General features: G+C 35.7%; 1 long non-coding RNA gene across 1 annotated transcript; it reads right to left on the bottom strand.

Annotated features, from left to right (window-relative positions):
- Positions 1–1396: 1396 nt before the first annotated feature.
- On the bottom strand, positions 1397–3070 carry LOC127870418 (uncharacterized). The gene is made up of 2 exons (XR_008044812.1): positions 2919–3070; positions 1397–2597 (listed from the first exon to the last, which is right to left on the bottom strand). It is a non-coding gene; the product is annotated as an uncharacterized LOC127870418 (long non-coding RNA).
- Positions 3071–11326: the final 8256 nt, after the last annotated feature.

Genomic DNA, 11326 nt, shown 5'->3' with positions numbered 1-11326 from the left:
TCGCCACGCCGCATAGATGTTTATTGTTATATTAAAAGGCAATTTTGGGTGGGCAAGGCCTATGTTGGTTGGGCCCCGGGGTGGGTAATGTAGACATGGATTGTCGAGATAGACCGTGTTGTCATAAGAGATGTTCAGTATTAATTTGAAGTCGATTGGTGAATAAATGAAGAAGTTATGTTTAAAAAAATGGGTTACGAAACAAAAATTGGGTACGAAAATTTGGGGTACGAAAAAATTATGCAAACAAACATTGGGTACGAACCAAAATTTTGGTAAGAAGAAAATTTGGGTACGAGAAAATAAAAAAAAAATCGGTACGAACATATTTGGGTACAAAAACAATGGGTACGAAATAAAATGTGGGTACGAAAAAAATTTGGCTGCGAAAAAATTTGGGTAGGAAAAAAAATGGATAGGAAAATAATTTGGGTACTTAAAAAATTAGGGTACTTAAAATAATTTGCGGACCCGCCACCCGGAGAGTGTACCAGGATTAAAGGGTCGAAACCCTTGTTGATGGGTGGATCCTGGCTGATGATGTTGGTGACTGATGCAGTGACACCGCTGTATTACACACACGGGTTCGAAAACAAATTAGGGGGTACGGGGAAGTAGTACCCGTGGACCTCTCGATACATTTGAAAGAGGACGGGACCCAAGCTTCCTTTACCTTTATCAATAGCCCTGTGCCCCAGGGGTGGTGAATGTGGACATGGATGGTCGAGATAGACCGTGTTGTCCATAAGAAATGTTCAGTATTAAATTGAAGTCAATTGGTGAATAAATGCAGAAGTTATGTTTACAATTCTAATCGCTTTTGTTTCAAGGGGGGGGGGGGGGGGGGGGGCATCGCGTGATGGTAATTTCCGATAAGTTGCGATAAGATAAGCGGATTAGACAATACAGTGAAATGAAGTAAAACAAAACTAAAGATTTGAGCATTTATTACGTTTAACCAAAAATGTGTTTTCTGTAAGAGTAACCGAATCTCAATTTTGTAACCGGTTAACCTCCGTAAGTTACGGATAACCGGTTAACCGAATAACCGTTGCCATCCCTAGTTCTAAGATATGTAACAATAAAAATGAATAAGTACATGTATTTAATGATAGTTGGAATCATATTTAGTGATATTAAAATATTAACTATGTATCGCAATCATGTAACTGCCCATACGTGTTATATAGAAAAGCATATTTAAATTTTCAGAGACCACTTCTTTTGCACTACAGAAAGAACCCGCAAGAAGCAAAACGAAAGAAAGGACAGATATCAGCTCCAGGTCAACCTGCGCACGGACAAAGGGGCGTGAGACAATTTCATGCATGGGATGAATCCAAGATTTTAGCCCATATCCGCAAAGGTCTTAAAGATATTCAACAACACATCACAATTAATCTGATAAAACTTTATTTAGAACTGTAACAGTAAAAACATGTAAACAAAAACATAAAATCTGCAATCTCCCTGGTACAACTGTGTTACATTATTCACAAAACAAACGTCGAATATGGACAGTTTAACATTATTGTTACATATCATACACTATAGGGTTTGTCATTTTTCCTAGATAACGTATACTGCGACTTTAAAATTCTGAGATGAAAAATTACGTGTATGTTGTTAGAGACATCTTTGTTTGTGTTAGAATGGCATGTCTGTGAAAACGTATAATGTTAAAGAGGTTTATATTGTACATTTAAATTGTTACTTCTACGAATTATTTTATTTTATTTTTATCAGCGTGTTTTCGAGTCCAAAACTTTTAGTTTTATCTATATCGCTGGGTTTCCAGACGACTTAACAAGAAACGCCCGATGGAAAAAATAACATACATCATACGTATAAGTTACAAGTAAAACATACAAAACAAAGCCTCTAGATGACTTACCATCTCCATCACAATACGTTTGACTTGTATTTATATTTTTAAACGTACTTGTTAAATAAAAGCAATATTAGATAATTATCATCTTAGAAATACAATTGTTATCATTAAATTTTAAATCATTTTATGTGTTGTTGTTTTTTTCACTTACAAATTGTAATGGTTATAACACGGACATACAGGACTGACTGGTATACTAATATGACTTGTCGGAGTTTAAAACAGTGTGACAAGCTTCAAAAGAACATTAACAATGAAATACAATTAAACATTTGATAATAAACAAAAAGATTTCTTAAAACTCAAAAAATCTTATAAAGATAGTTCTGAGAGGTGGACAATATTATGTCGACGAACATGGCCATTTGGATTACTTGCGTATACTGTATACGAAATCATGATTCAACACAAACACTTGTTATGATAAATAAGGTACTAGTAAACATTTTAAGTTCATACCGCATCATTATAATAAATATCAAATACAGTGTATACCACTGTGATTTATGGTCACATATATTTTTAACATATGGTCATCATCCTTTGTTCTGTAGCCGTTACGACCCGTTTTCTCATTCAGTTCCAGCTCCCTGTACTTAATGGTTGAAGGTTCGTGGTGTTCTATGAGGTATTGTACAGTGTCTTTGTGGACATCAAACTCAGAGTCACAGTATTTACACATGAAATTCTTCATGGTGACGGGTTTCTACAAAAAAACAGCTCATTATATTATATTATAGCCTCGTTATATATATATATTATATAGGTATTGCAATTAAGTTTATTGAAAATAATATTCATACACCTAGAGCATACATAACCTTCTTTTCTTGAGAATATATTACAAAGGACAGTTTCGCTTCTTAATTGTGTAAAGGGGCCTTTTCACAGATTTTGGCATTTTTTAACTTATTCATTAAATGCTTTATATTGATAAATGTAAACATTGGATCGTAAAAGCTCCAGTAAAAAATCAAGAATAAAATTAAAAAAAGGAAAAGAACATTGCCCGGAGCAGGTTTCGAACCAGTGACCCCTGGAGTCCTGCCAGAGTCCTGAAGTAAAACGCTTTAAAACTTCATACATTTACTCTTTTATTAAATATTTCGGCCAAAGGCCTTCTTCAGTAAACGATTATTAAGACAACTTTACATAGCGTTTTCTTCTGTCGATCATAACGGAAGTCAATACAAAAATATAAATAAATGACGTAACGTTACCCGACGTGAACGTGACGTTACGCGCCAATACTCGGAAGTCGCTACATATTATGAATTGTATGCTGTGTATATATTATTATATAGATATTATACATATATACCCACATATACATACATATATACACATACACATACATACATATACACATACATATATATATATATAAAAACACATATACATATATACACATATGTACATAAACACATACATACATATACACACATACATATACACATACACACATATATACATATACACATACACATATACATGTTCATAATATACATATACAAAATATATATAATGTTTATAAAATAAACATAAATATTATTATTTATTATAAGCCTTATATGCTGTCTATTAATGTTGCCGACTGGAACACACTGTCTTTTACATTACACCCGAACGGTTTCATAGTTTTTAGTCTCTTTATCCACAACGCTTCTCTAATTACACGTTCTTGGCGTCCTGCGATATTTAGCGTCTCCAGGACCGAGAAGTACATATTGTCATTGCAGTGGCTCGAATCGAAGTGGGTAGTGATGGGCTTTTCTTTATGTAGGCGGACGTCTCGCAAGTGTTCACTCATCCGTTCTCGGATTTGCCTCTCCGTCTCCCCAACATAAACAACACACTCGCACTTGTTGCATCCTATACCGTATATCACGTTTCTCGTGCGACAAGTAACATTTTTGCACGTGTTGTAAGTAATTTTGCCGTCTGTATCTTGAATGTCACTTGTTGTCAGTTTGTTACAGCACGTGCAGTTTGCCTCACATACGTGTGTGATGAAGGTAGCCTTGTTTGTCTTGTTGTGTACCAGGGTATCACAGAGGTTTCTGTCCCTACGGTATGCTACTAAAGGCGGTTTACTGAAAACCTCGCGCATCCTGTCCGATCTATATAGCACGTTTAGATGTTTGTGTACAATGCTGTGTACGTTGGGAAGAAGACTGGAAAACGCTTTAGCCTACTGAGCTATTCCGCCGATTACACATACTTGACGTATTTTATACCTTATATAAGCAATCTTCGTAGTTTCACAAAATTTAACGACAAAAACAGAACTCTCCAAATTATTCAATCGTTTCGCGTTGCAACGCTTTATAATTTTTAGGTTTTAAAATCGCCAAAAGATGCATATAATGGCTATATTAGATCATGGAAAATGTTCAGTATTACTGTTTCCTCACAAATATCATAACTAAAACGAAAATGTGCGAATCTGAAACAACTTTTTTCAATTTTGTCAATTTACCAAAGCGTGAAAAGATCCCTTTAATGCAAATAAACCAAACATGAAATCCTGAATTTAAGAATGCATAGCCCAAGATGTCTGAAGATACGTACCACAAGCTTCTATGTTTGGAATATCACATAGAATTCGCAATTGGGAAAGATTTGACGCTTCAAGATATCTAAGATTTTTTGGACGCCTATGGGTTCAACAAGTAAACAAAGAGTTAAGTTGAACTGCTATTACACTATTTCCCCGTGTAATAAAACAACGTATATTTATTAGTAAGGAACGAAAACTAAAATATTAGCCATATTTTAACCAGTTTCATGCAAATAAACCAAACACGAAACGTTCCGAGAGTAAAGTATTCGAGTAATAGGAGCCACTCAGCAGGTTGGAGTACCTGTCTCATTGTATTTGGTTTCTACAAACTGCAGCAATACACATGTCGACACTGTGAAATGACTCGTTTGGTTAAAATAAATAGACCGAGCTCTGTTAATAGAGGGCTTAATACATGGACACTTTCCGCTTTTATCGTATTTTTTTTAAGATTGTCTTTTCTTAGCAAAAGTCCTGTTTAGGCGGAAAGTGTCGACCCTGATTATCCTGTGCGGACTGCACAGGCTAATCTGGCAATACACACATAACGCATATGCATTAAACAATCTCTTCACATAGCACGTTCATACACACGTAATGCATATTTGTATAATGGTAATACAAGCGTGTATTAATTTGCTGTATGGAACTAAGACGTGCTAAATCAATATTGGGACCATCCCTTGCTCCTTTGAGCAATTTAAGCTGTAGTGTACCCCTTAATGTTTTTAGATGTTAACTTTTTCTGATAATTCAATAAATGAACTTAGATAGATCACCGCTTATCCGTACTTATTAGTTCTGAGCTACAGCGAGAGATCGTTCGTGTATGTACTTTATCTACTATTGTTATACTGTCAGTGCCAATAGCTGCAGTGTTATTGAACCACTCGGGAATTGCCAGGCAGCGCTCGGGTATTCTGAAGTATCTATATACACTGTATGAGATCAGAGTATTTCACACATTGGTTTCGTTTATTTCCATGACTTATCCAAGCCAAATGAAATTGAAATATAAGTGCACAAACAATGGACCAGGACATTTCAGTTAAATATTCACCGATTATGCGCTTGCAAGAAATTTGAAAGATTTGAATACATGTATGCCGTAATATCCAGTGCTCGAATATCCGAAAATTTAACGTGCATGGAAGTCCTTGTGTGTTACCATCTTCGCGTATGTTTACGAGCATGTTTAACCCATTAATGCCTAGTGGACTCTCCCATCCTTCTAAATTGGATCAAGTTATTTCAAAAATTAGGGATGTCTAATATATTTATTTCTATATTTAGAATATTTCTTACAGAAATTCCTTTTAGCGAACAGCGCAGACCCTGATGAGACGCCGCATCATGCGGCGTCTAATCTGGGTCTACGCTGTTTGCCAAGGCCTTTTTTCTAGATGCTAGGCATAAATGGGTTAATGTTATTTACTGATAGGGCAAATGAGCGAAAATGGGAGCGAAGAAGGAAACATTGGAAAAGCAACTAATTCTGTAACAATACTGAACATACATCGATACGCACGCCTTTAATCAAAGATTTGCGATTGCCTTTTCTCAATATTTTGTCATTTTGTCAGTTGCGCTGCGCGACGCAAAAAAATATATTGCAGAGTGATTCACTATACGCAATTACTTTGCAGCCACTAACGCTCGATTGGTCATTGTCGGCTCGGTAGTACTTAAATTTTCCCCGGGTACTCTTAAGTATTCTTAACGCACCCGGTAATTCTTACGCAAAATTGGTCGTTGTCGGCTTTTTATGATTTTTTTTTCAAATTAATATGCTCATATTGATGTCTTTATTCTTAAAATGGCCCGATATTATCGAAACTCCTACTCAAAAAAGCATGTCGAGGCAGGTTATGTTCAAATAGAATTTTTGATGTATTCCGTTGCGCGTTTTACGACATCGGATTTTGGGCGGGAATAAAACTTGGGTACAGTCTGAATAATATAGTCCGGGTACGTGTTGGTATATTTTCTGTACCCGGGGTACATTTTAGTATTCTAAGAAGTACCGGTGTACATTTAAGTAGTATCCAAGCCGGCAATTACCAATCAAGCGTTACTAGTAGTCATGAAAGCATATTCGACAAGTTCAGTCACCTGTTCCAGTATACTCTCACTTAAAATGCGCCAGTTCGTAATTGTATTATTGCTATTTCTTATAATAACGAATAATTTATATGTGTTACATCAAATTCATAATATATTGATATACCATCGACTTTCATGGACAATATCTCACTTGTAACCAAGTCATTGACCACTTTCAATTTACGCAATTTGGGTCTTTTGTAGCCAAACGAACTAATAATATTTTGATAATTGGTAATAGCATGGAATAGGTTCAACATTTGATGTATCGTTTTATTACCATCTAACTCCTCCTGCTCGTCTTGACTATTGTCACCTCCATTTTAATCATTATCATCATAAGCAACAGCAGATTCAGTCATAATAACCGCAACTACGATCATCATCACGTCCAACATCATCATCCATACTTGTCTCTCAGTACATGTCGTTCTGTACAGAATAGTTACATTTTTCGTGATGGACAAACACTTGTTCACTCGGCCATGTACAATGTGCATGCAACGGAGTTTTCCATGGATATAAAGGTATACTATTCTGTGTATATTGGCATTTAGTAAAAGTACAACACGTGATGGCACTGACTCAAGCGAGGCCTGTCACTCAACGTTTGTTCGCATTATGGTCTTACGGATCTCGATCCGGTTTAATTCCAAACTTATTACCACCTGCACCAAGCTGTGTCAAATTTCGTTGGAGTGGAGTTGCGCAGATTAAAGAAACAATGTAATCGACATTGTTGTTGTCCGCGACGGCGGAAGTAACCGGATAATTGTTGTCAACATTGACCTTTCGTGTAAAAATAATAATTTCGATCTGGTATAATGTTTTTATGGACACTTATATGCAATGGAGACCAATGACCTACGAACGAAATATCGATGACTGTTACTGTTAGAAAGTGTGACATCGGTGTGCAATAGTAACGGAAATTGACTATTAGTGAATGCATTGGAATGCGTATCAATTTGCCCTATTTTTGTCATCATGTTATTTGATCATGCTATTATATTTATAAAATCGTTGAAGTGGTAGTGCAACATCCTATCACACTTTTTAACAAATATTTCCGGAATCGTTTTGTCTTTAAATCTCTGCAAGATTCGCCAGTATTGAAATATCAACGCAACCAGAAATGTACGAAACAAATATTTACACTCTGTTGCACGCTTTTACACATCAATTCGTTATAGACAGGATAATAAACTGAAATATACGCATAGGATTATGCACTGACGGTATTAGACGTAAGTAAGTAAGTTTATTGTAAACAAAGGCCTCCGGCCCATAATACATCATGTATACATAATATATATAAACAGATAATACAGAGAGTTGTCCCTACGTATATATGTACAATATCATTTGACTGGAGAAAAAAAACAACAAAAACGAACAAACATACGTAATCTGTATTGAAATTCGGCAGTAATCCGTTGTGGGATTTGCCTATGGAATGTCTTGGGAATAAGATTTGAGAGCTATAATTATATGTGTCGTTACTTATATTCATCATATTTTATAAGAGTTGCCAGCAAATGAAACAATATATTTGTATTTGTTCGTATTGTTTTTAAGGATCTTAATTTTGCGAAACTTCTATCTATAATGTGTAATAGTAATTTTGATCTTGCGTTTTGTTTTAGTTATGGATCAAATTTGGGCCGTGCTTTGTGAAAAAAGGGTTTAATGCATGTGATAAGGCACCATGAACATGTCTTCGTGTTTTGACATATGGTGGCATCCGGATATCTGCTAACCAAATATCAACTTTTATCCTGTCACATGCCTTAAAATCAGCCCGATAACCAGGTAACCTAATATCCCAAAAGATATTAGGCTAGATGACCACTTGACCTCGAATATCCGTCAGTTGCTCTCCGCGCATGCGCATGTCTTTATTATTTTCTATTAATAAAATATACTTTTTTCTATTAAAAAACCCCCAAATAATTGTAAAGTAATGTTTGTTTAAACATTATTATTTAAACAGCATAATTCCGTCTTTGTGTATTAAATTAATAACGATTAACTCGACTGCTGTGTTGTTTAACAAGATGGAAGGTAACCTAAGCGCTTTGCACGACGTTACGTCACAATGTTTTTGTTCGCACGTGGTTTTTCCCATATTTAATATGTAAACACAAAATACTCGAAAACTAGATATTTAAGAAACATTCCAACGAATGTTGTAAATGTGACAGGATAAATAGAATAATAGGTTGGTGACGTGGATGGAGAATGGTCATCTGGCTCGTCGGAGGATCTTCGGCGAACCCGATAAATTCCTCCGACTTGCCAGATAATCATTCTCCATTCACGTCATCAACCTATTATTCTCTATAGCTACGCCGATTTTTTTGAAAACTTTTCACATATTCATTTATTATCTGGATCATAGAACTCTTTTATTCCTTTGTACCCCCATCTGCCAACTACATATTACTTTAGGTAACTAATTATCTTAGATAGGTAATTATTAAGACCTTAAAACGAATGGTTTTAAGTAACTATGTATGAGGAACATTTTATGTAAGTCACACACTTTTAATTGATTATCATATCTGAAAACAAGGCATGCTATCCGGTTCCTGTCAGTGAAGCGTAGTTCGCAGTAATGGGTACAACCGGATATAGTTCATATTAAGTACTTTTCAGATAATAAATAAATATGTTAACACTCCATTAAAAATAAGTGTCATAGCTAGTGGATGTTTGGTTGGCAAAACATGTGACGTCATAATTAATGACCTCCATATAAGTGCCTTTTCCTGTAAATCTCAGGACGATTTAAGAAAGTACCATTTCATTGTTGAACATAAGGCCTATCATGAACAACCAAACGATTTTCTAAAAGGATAGCAACCTACGGGAAATTCTTACAACTTATCACGCTGATATAACATTTGATATTATCAGGGTTTGGGTTACTTAGAAGAATGCTGTGTTTCCCGGTAATACATTAAATATGTGCCGACGAAAACACCACGCAGATGATCAAATCTTAAAGAAATGTTTGTGTATGAAATATTTTGGCTGATGTATTCATCCTTGGTAATATCAAGTTTTATATTGGCTGTAAAGCCTGATGTATCAATATCGGCTTAGTCTTTTACTGTTCCGCATTTTCTGCAAGCGAAGAGGTCGATGACCGAAACGAACGTATGATGTTGCGTTTCTATGTGTGTGTGGTGGGGGTGGGGGTGGGGCGAAAAATGTTAAGGCATGAAGGTTTTATTGCATTGTGCACCAAGAATGCCTTATTGCATGAGTATTTGGTTTTAAAAGCGTTCATTGGAATCAATGCCCCCAATATTAATAGTAATTTAATTGTGACCCATAGTGATATAAAATTGAATCGGGTAATAAATAGAAATCTAACTGTGAGAAATAATGGGATATATAATGGAATCTATGGATGGCGATGATTTCAAACAGATCGATCTGGTGTCATTGACATGGTTATATTTGCACAAAAACAATAGATTGAAGAGAGCAATGACAACTGTAACCATGTTTGATGCAAAGAGGTCCTTTGGGATAATGAGGTTTGTGACAGTAGACTATTGATTTAACAGAGGGGCGTATCAATAAACATGTAATGTTTATATTCAAGATGTTCGAGTTAATCTTAAAAGCTCAGAAGTAAAACAAGAAACATGCCAAAAAGCCAGGTTTTCAACGCTCAGATATTAATGATATTTTGCTCCCCTACGAAGAAGTGGGGCATAGTTCTAAGCATGTGTCCGTCAATCAGTCAATTGATATGTCCGTCCGTAGCCCTTTGTTTCCGCGCTATACTGGAAAACGTTTTGATCTGCAACCATTCAAATTGGTATGATGGTCACTTAGGAGGAAAACCCCTATCGATTTTAGGTTAGCAGGTCAACGGGCAAGGTAACAGATATATTGAGAATGCTTTTAACTACTATAATGAAAATTGGTACAATGATAACCTCTGAGACAGGAATGACACAACTTGAGTTTGATGTTACCAGGTCAAAGTCAATGTCATGTGATAGGAAATACTTTCAGCACCAAGTTATTAAGAACGCATTAACCTGCGATCATGCCGAATGGCAGAGGTTAAATGGGTGGAAAATGGTGCATTTTGATTCTGAGGTCACCAGGTAAAATGACACACGTCAGGGATGGAAACTTACGTTTTACAATTGGTTGCCCACACGGGAAACCATCTTTACTATTTTGGTTGCCCAGCTAAATACTAACGAGCCCAGTACAATGTACATGTATTGTCATGTGTATCTAATACTTTCTTTAAATAAAAGATAACTGAACAAAATTGCTTACATTACACTCTTTCTGTGTATAATGTCTTAATATGAGTCTGAGTTGAATAATATCCTTGGCCTTTATGAATAAATATTATTAAAATTATTAATCAACAGTGGCCAATTTTATTAAATGTTTAAATGTACTTGAATGTTTCAAGCTTAAAAAAGCTAGTTGCCCAGCTGGACTACCAACTTTTGAATTTAAGTTGCCCAGGCTAAAATCTACTAAGCCCCGGGCTCACGGGCAACCACTAATTTTCCATCCCTGCACGTGGTTTATAAAACATCGGTTTTTTCCTTATATCTAGAGAATGCTTTGACCTAAGATTATATAAATTGGTATGCCAGTTACTCGGGAGGAAATTGGGAAATATTGAATTTGAGGGCGATAGGCCATAGGTCAAGTTTACAATGGCTTGTGACAGGGAGCTTGTTTCCACACAATTCATTGAGAATGCCTTAACATGCTTACTT

The sequence above is a fragment of the Dreissena polymorpha genome, chromosome 1 (assembly GCF_020536995.1).
Source record: "Dreissena polymorpha isolate Duluth1 chromosome 1, UMN_Dpol_1.0, whole genome shotgun sequence".
Lineage (NCBI taxonomy): Eukaryota > Metazoa > Mollusca > Bivalvia > Myida > Dreissenidae > Dreissena > Dreissena polymorpha.
The sequence above is the reverse complement of the archived record's forward strand: the minus strand, read 5'-3'. Positions and strand labels throughout refer to the sequence as shown.